Source organism: Eptatretus burgeri, unplaced genomic scaffold (assembly GCF_056783735.1).
Source record: "Eptatretus burgeri isolate ZD-2024b unplaced genomic scaffold, Ebu_testis_v1 Ebu_testis_scaffold_92, whole genome shotgun sequence".
Lineage (NCBI taxonomy): Eukaryota > Metazoa > Chordata > Myxini > Myxiniformes > Myxinidae > Eptatretus > Eptatretus burgeri.
Window position 1 is genome coordinate 66,077 of NW_028222042.1, and position 10,158 is coordinate 76,234.

General features: G+C 52.7%; 1 long non-coding RNA gene across 1 annotated transcript; it reads left to right on the forward strand.

Moving 5' to 3' along the window:
* Positions 1-5,355: 5,355 nt before the first annotated feature.
* On the forward strand, positions 5,356-9,524 carry LOC147007582 (uncharacterized). The gene is made up of 2 exons (XR_015054092.1): positions 5,356-7,984; positions 9,372-9,524. It is a non-coding gene; the product is annotated as an uncharacterized LOC147007582 (long non-coding RNA).
* Positions 9,525-10,158: the final 634 nt, after the last annotated feature.

Genomic DNA, 10,158 nt, shown 5'->3' on the forward strand with positions numbered 1-10,158 from the left:
AAGCCGAGAAAAGCTTTCCCTGAAGTGGTGGTTTTTGTCACGGGCCTTGAGAAGGCCACAGTATGTTAGAGGCCTTAGGCCTAGAAAAGCTTTCCCTGAAGTGGTGGTTTTTGTCACGGGCCTTGAGAAGGCCACAGTATGTTCGAGGCCTTAGGCCGAGAAAAGCTTTCCCTGAAGCGGTGGTTGTTGTCACGGGCCTTGAGAAGGCCACAGTATGTTAGAGGCCTTAGGCCTAGAAAAGCTTTCCCTGAAGCGGTGGTTGTTGTCACGGGCCTTGAGAAGGCCGTAATATGTTAGAGGCCTCAGGCCGAGAAAAGCTTTCCCTGAAGCGGTGGTTGTTGTCACGGGCCTTGAGAAGGCCACAGTATGTTAGAGGCCTCAGGCCGAGAAAAGCTTTCCCTGAAGCGGTGGTTGTTGTCACGGGCCTTGAGAAGGCCACAGTATGTTAGAGGCCTTAGGCCTAGAAAAGCTTTCCCCGAAGCGGTGGTTGTTGTCACGGGCCTTGAGAAGGCCGTAATATGTTAGAGGCCTCAGGCCGAGAAAAGCTTTCCCTGAAGCGGTGGTTGTTGTCACGGGCCTTGAGAAGGCCACAGTATGTTAGAGGCCTTAGGCCTAGAAAAGCTTTCCCCGAAGCGGTGGTTGTTGTCACGGGCCTTGAGAAGGCCAGAGTATGTTAGAGGCCTCAGGCCTAGAAAAGCTTTCCCTGAAGCGGTAGTTGTTGTCACGGGCCTTGAGAAGGCCACAGTATGTTAGAGGCCTTAGGCCTAGAAAAGCTTTCCCTGAAGCGGTGGTTGTTGTCACGGGCCTTGAGAAGGCCACAGTATGTTAGAGGCCTCAGGCCGAGAAAAGCTTTCCCTGAAGCGGTGGTTGTTGTCACGGGCCTTGAGAAGGCCACAGTATGTTAGAGGCCTTAGGCCTAGAAAAGCTTTCCCTGAAGCGGTGGTTGTTGTCACGGGCCTTGAGAAGGCCACAGTATGTTAGAGGCCTTAGGCCTAGAAAAGCTTTCCCCGAAGCGGTGGTTGTTGTCACGGGCCTTGAGAAGGCCACAGTATGTTAGAGGCCTCAGGCCGAGAAAAGCTTTCCCTGAAGCGGTGGTTGTTGTCACGGGCCTTGAGAAGGCCACAGTATGTTAGAGGCCTTAGGCCTAGAAAAGCTTTCCCTGAAGCGGTGGTTGTTGTCACGGGCCTTGAGAAGGCCACAGTATGTTAGAGGCCTCAGGCCGAGAAAAGCTTTCCCTGAAGCGGTGGTTGTTGTCACGGGCCTTGAGAAGGCCACAGTATGTTAGAGGCCTTAGGCCTAGAAAAGCTTTCCCCTGAAGCGGTGGTTGTTGTCACGGGCCTTGAGAAGGCCGCAGTATGTTATAGGCCTCAGGCCGAGAAAAGCTTTCCCTGAAGCGGTGGTTGTTGTCACGGGCCTAGAGAAGGCCGTAATATGTTAGAGGCCTCAGGCCGAGAAAAGCTTTCCCTGAAGCAGTGGTTGTTGTCACGGGCCTTGAGAAGGCCACAGTATGTTAGAGGCCTTAGGCCTAGAAAAGCTTTCCCTGAAGCGGTGGTTGTTGTCACGGGCCTTGAGAAGGCCACAGTATGTTAGAGGCCTTAGGCCTAGAAAAGCTTTCCCTGAAGCGGTGGTTGTTGTCACGGGCCTTGAGAAGGCCGCAGTATGTTATAGGCCTCAGGCCGAGAAAAGCTTTCCCTGAAGCGGTGGTTGTTGTCACGGGCCTAGAGAAGGCCGTAATATGTTAGAGGCCTCAGGCCGAGAAAAGCTTTCCCTGAAGCGGTGGTTGTTGTCACGGGCCTTGAGAAGGCCACAGTATGTTAGAGGCCTTAGGCCTAGAAAAGCTTTCCCTGAAGCGGTGGTTGTTGTCACGGGCCTTGAGAAGGCCACAGTATGTTAGAGGCCTTAGGCCTAGAAAAGCTTTCCCTGAAGCGGTGGTTGTTGTCACGGGCCTTGAGAAGGCCACAGTATGTTAGAGGCCTCAGGCCGAGAAAAGCTTTCCCTGAAGCGGTGGTTGTTGTCACGGGCCTTGAGAAGGCCACAGTATGTTAGAGGCCTTAAGCCGAGAAAAGCTTTCCCTGAAGCGGTGGTTGTTGTCACGGGCCTTGAGAAGGCCACAGTATGTTATAGGCCTCAGGCCGAGAAAAGCTTTCCCTGAAGCGGTGGTTGTTGTCACGGGCCTTGAGAAGGCCGTAATATGTTAGAGGCCTCAGGCCGAGAAAAGCTTTCCCTGAAGCGGTGGTTGTTGTCACGGGCCTTGAGAAGGCCACAGTATGTTAGAGGCCTTAGGCCTAGAAAAGCTTTCCCTGAAGCGGTGGTTGTTGTCACGGGCCTTGAGAAGGCCACAGTATGTTAGAGGCCTTAGGCCTAGAAAAGCTTTCCCTGAAGCGGTGGTTGTTGTCACGGGCCTTGAGAAGGCCACAGTATGTTAGAGGCCTTAGGCCTAGAAAAGCTTTCCCTGAAGCGGTGGTTGTTGTCACGGGCCTTGAGAAGGCCACAGTATGTTAGAGGCCTCAGGCCGAGAAAAGCTTTCCCTGAAGCGGTGGTTGTTGTCACGGGCCTTGAGAAGGCCACAGTATGTTAGAGGCCTTAGGCCTAGAAAAGCTTTCCCTGAAGCGGTGGTTGTTGTCACGGGCCTTGAGAAGGCCGCAGTATGTTATAGGCCTCAGGCCGAGAAAAGCTTTCCCTGAAGCGGTGGTTGTTGTCACAGGCCTAGAGAAGGCCGTAATATGTTAGAGGCCTCAGGCCGAGAAAAGCTTTCCCTGAAGCAGTGGTTGTTGTCACGGGCCTTGAGAAGGCCACAGTATGTTAGAGGCCTTAGGCCTAGAAAAGCTTTCCCTGAAGCGGTGGTTGTTGTCACGGGCCTTGAGAAGGCCACAGTATGTTAGAGGCCTCAGGCCGAGAAAAGCTTTCCCTGAAGCAGTGGTTGTTGTCACGGGCCTTGAGAAGGCCACAGTATGTTAGAGGCCTTAGGCCTAGAAAAGCTTTCCCTGAAGCGGTGGTTGTTGTCACGGGCCTTGAGAAGGCCACAGTATGTTAGAGGCCTTAGGCCTAGAAAAGCTTTCCCTGAAGCGGTGGTTGTTGTCACGGGCCTTGAGAAGGCCACAGTATGTTAGAGGCCTCAGGCCGAGAAAAGCTTTCCCTGAAGCGGTGGTTGTTGTCACGGGCCTTGAGAAGGCCACAGTATGTTAGAGGCCTTAGGCCTAGAAAAGCTTTCCCTGAAGCGGTGGTTGTTGTCACGGGCCTTGAGAAGGCCACAGTATGTTAGAGGCCTCAGGCCGAGAAAAGCTTTCCCTGAAGCGGTGGTTGTTGTCACGGGCCTTGAGAAGGCCACAGTATGTTAGAGGCCTTAGGCCGAGAAAAGCTTTCCCTGAAGCGGTGGTTGTTGTCACGGGCCTTGAGAAGGCCACAGTATGTTAGAGGCCTTAGGCCTAGAAAAGCTTTCCCCGAAGCGGTGGTTGTTGTCACGGGCCTTGAGAAGGCCGCAGTATGTTATAGGCCTCAGGCCGAGAAAAGCTTTCCCTGAAGCGGTGGTTGTTGTCACGGGCCTAGAGAAGGCCGTAATATGTTAGAGGCCTCAGGCCGAGAAAAGCTTTCCCTGAAGCGGTGGTTGTTGTCACGGGCCTTGAGAAGGCCACAGTATGTTAGAGGCCTTAAGCCGAGAAAAGCTTTCCCTGAAGTGGTGGTTTTTGTCACGGGCCTTGAGAAGGCCACAGTATGTTAGAGGCCTTAGGCCTAGAAAAGCTTTCCCTGAAGTGGTGGTTTTTGTCACGGGCCTTGAGAAGGCCACAGTATGTTAGAGGCCTCAGGCCGAGAAAAGCTTTCCCTGAAGCGGTGGTTGTTGTCACGGGCCTTGAGAAGGCCACAGTATGTTAGAGGCCTTAGGCCTAGAAAAGCTTTCCCCGAAGCGGTGGTTGTTGTCACGGGCCTTGAGAAGGCCACAGTATGTTAGAGGCCTCAGGCCGAGAAAAGCTTTCCCTGAAGCGGTGGTTGTTGTCACGGGCCTTGAGAAGGCCACAGTATGTTAGAGGCCTCAGGCCGAGAAAAGCTTTCCCTGAAGCGGTGGTTGTTGTCACGGGCCTTGAGAAGGCCACAGTATGTTAGAGGCCTTAGGCCTAGAAAAGCTTTCCCTGAAGCGGTGGTTGTTGTCACGGGCCTTGAGAAGGCCACAGTATGTTAGAGGCCTTAGGCCTAGAAAAGCTTTCCCTGAAGCGGTGGTTGTTGTCACGGGCCTTGAGAAGGCCACAGTATGTTAGAGGCCTTAGGCCGAGAAAAGCTTTCCCTGAAGCGGTGGTTGTTGTCACGGGCCTAGAGAAGGCCGTAATATGTTAGAGGCCTCAGGCCGAGAAAAGCTTTCCCTGAAGCGGTGGTTGTTGTCACGGGCCTTGAGAAGGCCACAGTATGTTAGAGGCCTTAGGCCTAGAAAAGCTTTCCCTGAAGCGGTGGTTGTTGTCACGGGCCTTGAGAAGGCCACAGTATGTTAGAGGCCTTAGGCCTAGAAAAGCTTTCCCTGAAGCGGTGGTTGTTGTCACGGGCCTAGAGAAGGCCGTAATATGTTAGAGGCCTCAGGCCGAGAAAAGCTTTCCCTGAAGCAGTGGTTGTTGTCACGGGCCTTGAGAAGGCCACAGTATGTTAGAGGCCTTAGGCCTAGAAAAGCTTTCCCTGAAGCGGTGGTTGTTGTCACGGGCCTAGAGAAGGCCGTAATATGTTAGAGGCCTCAGGCCGAGAAAAGCTTTCCCTGAAGCAGTGGTTGTTGTCACGGGCCTTGAGAAGGCCACAGTATGTTAGAGGCCTTAGGCCTAGAAAAGCTTTCCCTGAAGCGGTGGTTGTTGTCACGGGCCTTGAGAAGGCCACAGTATGTTAGAGGCCTTAGGCCTAGAAAAGCTTTCCCGAAGCGGTGGTTGTTGTCACGGGCCTTGAGAAGGCCACAGTATGTTAGAGGCCTCAGGCCGAGAAAAGCTTTCCCTGAAGCGGTGGTTGTTGTCACGGGCCTTGAGAAGGCCACAGTATGTTAGAGGCCTTAAGCCGAGAAAAGCTTTCCCCGAAGCGGTGGTTGTTGTCACGGGCCTTGAGAAGGCCACAGTATGTTAGAGGCCTCAGGCCGAGAAAAGCTTTCCCTGAAGCGGTGGTTGTTGTCACGGGCCTTGAGAAGGCCACAGTATGTTAGAGGCCTTAGGCCGAGAAAAGCTTTCCCTGAAGCGGTGGTTGTTGTCACGGGCCTTGAGAAGGCCACAGTATGTTAGAGGCCTTAGGCCTAGAAAAGCTTTCCCTGAAGCGGTGGTTGTTGTCACGGGCCTTGAGAAGGCCGCAGTATGTTAGAGGCCTCAGGCCGAGAAAAGCTTTCCCTGAAGCGGTGGTTGTTGTCACGGGCCTAGAGAAGGCCGTAATATGTTAGAGGCCTCAGGCCGAGAAAAGCTTTCCCTGAAGCAGTGGTTGTTGTCACGGGCCTTGAGAAGGCCACAGTATGTTAGAGGCCTTAGGCCTAGAAAAGCTTTCCCTGAAGCGGTGGTTGTTGTCACGGGCCTAGAGAAGGCCACAGTATGTTAGAGGCCTTAGGCCTAGAAAAGCTTTCCCTGAAGCGGTGGTTGTTGTCACGGGCCTTGAGAAGGCCACAGTATGTTAGAGGCCTTAGGCCTAGAAAAGCTTTCCCTGAAGCGGTGGTTGTTGTCACGGGCCTAGAGAAGGCCGTAATATGTTAGAGGCCTCAGGCCGAGAAAATCTTTCCCTGAAGCGGTGGTTGTTGTCACGGGCCTTGAGAAGGCCACAGTATGTTAGAGGCCTTAGGCCTAGAAAAGCTTTCCCTGAAGCGGTGGTTGTTGTCACGGGCCTTGAGAAGGCCACAGTATGTTAGAGGCCTTAGGCCGAGAAAAGCTTTCCCTGAAGCAGTGGTTGTTGTCACGGGCCTTGAGAAGGCCACAGTATGTTAGAGGCCTTAGGCCTAGAAAAGCTTTCCCTGAAGCGGTGGTTGTTGTCACGGGCCTTGAGAAGGCCACAGTATGTTAGAGGCCTTAGGCCTAGAAAAGCTTTCCCCGAAGCGGTGGTTGTTGTCACGGGCCTTGAGAAGGCCACAGTATGTTAGAGGCCTCAGGCCGAGAAAAGCTTTCCCTGAAGCGGTGGTTGTTGTCACGGGCCTTGAGAAGGCCACAGTTTGTTAGAGGCCTCAGGCCGAGATAAGCTTTCCCTGAAGCGGTGGTTGTTGTCACGGGCCTTGAGAAGGCCACAGTATGTTAGAGGCCTTAGGCCGAGATAAGCTTTCCCTGAAGCGGTGGTTGTTGTCACGGGCCTTGAGAAGGCCACAGTATGTTAGAGGCCTTAGGCCTAGAAAAGCTTTCCCCGAAGCGGTGGTTGTTGTCACGGGCCTTGAGAAGGCCGCAGTATGTTATAGGCCTCAGGCCGAGAAAAGCTTTCCCTGAAGCGGTGGTTGTTGTCACAGGCCTAGAGAAGGCCGTAATATGTTAGAGGCCTCAGGCCGAGAAAAGCTTTCCCTGAAGCAGTGGTTGTTGTCACGGGCCTTGAGAAGGCCACAGTATGTTAGAGGCCTTAGGCCTAGAAAAGCTTTCCCTGAAGCGGTGGTTGTTGTCACGGGCCTAGAGAAGGCCGTAATATGTTAGAGGCCTCAGGCCGAGAAAAGCTTTCCCTGAAGCAGTGGTTGTTGTCACGGGCCTTGAGAAGGCCACAGTATGTTAGAGGCCTTAGGCCTAGAAAAGCTTTCCCTGAAGCGGTGGTTGTTGTCACGGGCCTTGAGAAGGCCACAGTATGTTCGAGGCCTTAAGCCTAGAAAAGCTTTCCCCGAAGCGGTGGTTGTTGTCACGGGCCTTGTGAAGGCCGCAGTATGTTATAGGCCTCATGCCGAGAAAAGCTTTCCCTGAAGCGGTGGTTGTTGTCACGGGCCTAGAGAAGGCCGTAATATGTTAGAGGCCTCAGGCCGAGAAAAGCTTTCCCTGAAGCGGTGGTTGTTGTCACGGGCCTTGAGAAGGCCACAGTATGTTAGAGGCCTTAGGCCTAGAAAAGCTTTCCCTGAAGCGGTGGTTGTTGTCACGGGCCTTGAGAAGGCCACAGTATGTTGGAGGCCTTAGGCCTAGAAAAGCTTTCCCCGAAGCGGTGGTTGTTGTCACGGGCCTTGAGAAGGCCACAGTATGTTAGAGGCCTCAGGCCGAGAAAAGCTTTCCCTGAAGCGGTGGTTGTTGTCACGGGCCTTGAGAAGGCCACAGTATGTTAGAGGCCTCAGGCCGAGAAAAGCTTTCCCTGAAGCGGTTGTTGTTACGGGCCTTGTGAAGGCCGCAGTATGTTAGATGCCTCAGGCCGAGAAAAGCTTTCCCTGAAGCGGTGGTTGTTGTGGCTATTGTTGTTGTTGTGAAGGTCATGTTGAGCTGATGTTCCGTTTTCCGGAGCGAAATGATTCGATTTTGGTGAAGATTTGACGAGTCAAGTGGGAACTTGTTTCACTCTTCGAGTCAGTTGTTCACCCGTTCGAGGGATCCTAACTTTCTGTGTCGGCGGAGTCCGATTGCCAGGAACATATCGATCGTCGCTTCACGTCTCGTTCCTTGTTGTTCCACGACTCGAATTCCATGAAATGTGGCTTGGTCGTGGTAACAGTGTTACAAAGTCCTTGTGACGGGTTAATTGGACACTTTGCCAATCTTCATTCATGTGGAATCCGTTGGTGGTAATAAAAGCCTGAAATGATGTATTTTATCCGATGGTTTGACTCGTGGAGGCTGCGATGATCTTCAGGTGATGATACGAATGGGGCATTCAACACACGGAATGCCACGGAGTGAGATACAAGAGCTGTGAGTTTGCTGTCGGTGAAAAAGGTTGAAAAACACTGATTTACTTCATCGTTGGTGGCAGAAAGAGCCTCCACCACCCGCGTGTGTCCCCCGGGACCTCCACCACCACAAATCCGGTGCTGCGTGTGGTGCTGCACGGGTGTGCGCTGGATTCTTCCCAAAAACCCACGTGGGATGAGAGTTATTCTGGTTGGGTGAGTTCGGATTCTTGTTGCTCATGACCTCGTGCGCGCGCACACACACACACACACACACACACACACACACACACACACACACACACACACACACACACACACACACGAAGGGAGGAAGAGAGGATGGAGGGGAAGGATAGAGGAGGGAGGGGAGGAGGGAATGAAAGAGGGGTGTGGGGAGGGAAAGAGGAGAGGGAGTAGGGTGAGAGTAGGGAGTGAGGATGGGTGGCGGAGCAAGGAGGGACGAGGCATCGGGGAGTGAGCATGGGTGACGAAGGGGGGAGCTAAGAATCGGGAAAGAGTGAGGAAGGGGATTGGGGAGGGGCATGGGGTTTTGGAGGAGGTCAGTATGGCTGGGGGGGGTGGTTCTCAACTTGCGTTTGGTGGTGGGACTTTTGGAGATGGGGCGGAGAGGTGGGACAGGATTGCACAAAATGGGGTATGTTAAACAGCACGTGGAAACTGCTGGGAGATGTCCATGGGGGTGTAGAGTGGAGGGAATAAGCAATAGGGGAGGTGGAGGGAAGGCAGCGTGGTACGAAGGGAAGGCAGCGTGATGCGAAGGGAAGGCAGCATGAGGGGAAGGGAAGGCAGCGTGAGAGGAAGAGAATGTCGTTTGAGGGGTAGGAAAGGGAAGTCAGCATAAGGGGGAAGGGAAGGGCGATAAAACATGCCCAATCAGCAACATTTTCTTTTAAACCGCCAGGTTATATATAAAACCAGGGGGGGGAGCATTTAAAACGCACGTTATCTACCTGGTGAAGGCCCACCTGTATGCATGCATGCTCGCACATGCAGCGACCTTTGCACGCCTCAGGTCGGCTCACTTTGAATCTGATTCATACATGCTGCAGTCCCCTCAACAAAGGAGGAGTGGGAGTGGTTGGTGAGATAGTGAGGGGAGAGAGGTGGGATTAGAGAGAGAAGGGTCGGAGATAGGAAGAGATGTGAGAAAGAATGATAGGGATGGGAGGGAGAGAGGGGGTGAGACTGGGGTCAGAGAGGCAGAGTCACCACCATTGGAGCATGTAAGTTACATCAGATGCTGCAATAAATGTGATGCTGCTCCCAGCTTGCCGGTTCGATGACAGGACGCCGTTTTCATTTTTGCCCCTCCATCCGTACCCCGTTTAAAATCCCATGAGGGCCAGTGATGTGCAACTGTGAATCGTGTAAAGTGTCTTTGAATGGCTGATGTCGCAGATATATTTGTGCTTCGAAATGCTGTGGAGTAATTATCACGATGATTTGTTAAAGCAGGTGCTTTGGAAGCATCTCATTCCATGCTGATCATGATCAGTTGTACAAAAGATAATTTCTGTGCTAATTATAACGTGCTGCCCCTCTCTCAACCGCCATCCTTCCCACCCCCAACACCTTTCAGATGATGATTTATTTGATCGTGAAAGGTGGTTCTGCGATCCTTGGAGGAACGATTGAGCTCGATTGTTGGAGCAAAGCACCGCAGGATACTAAGAGTATTCTGAAGTAGGAGAGGCAACCACACCAAGTTCTCTTTTTCGAAAATATGACGGGTGAGTGAGTGGAAGGAATCTGCGAAATGAATGTGTTATACACAGCAGGAATGGTCGGGAAGTATTGTTGTGGAGCCGGGCGTCAGTTGCGAGCACGACCGCTAGGTGGAGTGGCAGGGTCGACTCTACCGAACACCCGGAATCTAGATCGTACCGTTTGGAAAACTCCGAAGGTACGGGTTCCTTACAGGACCGTGAATCGTCCATAATTCCACCACGTGGGACAGGGTTATTTGCCAAACTTCAAAATACCGAGAGACCCACGTGGCGAGCTACCGAGTATTCACACCCTCGACGGGACTCGAACGGGACAAGTCGTTTCCGTGCTCGACCCGTTCGTAACCCGAGCGGATGGTGACCGAGGTCCCGTCGGAGTCGGTCTGAATGCACACAACTTCGGCACCAACGGCCTTTTTTAATTCCCCAACACGCACCGTGTTAAACCAATGAAGAAAACACAGAAACGAGCTGATACATTTAACAGGGGATTTATTTACAGTAGGGAAAGGGGGAAACACAGAGCAGAATTAACACCGAATATAATCATGCAATGTACAAAGAGCAAGCACTTAACAATTTTTACTCACAGACTGGCCCACAAATACACACACACACACACACACACACCCAAAAGAA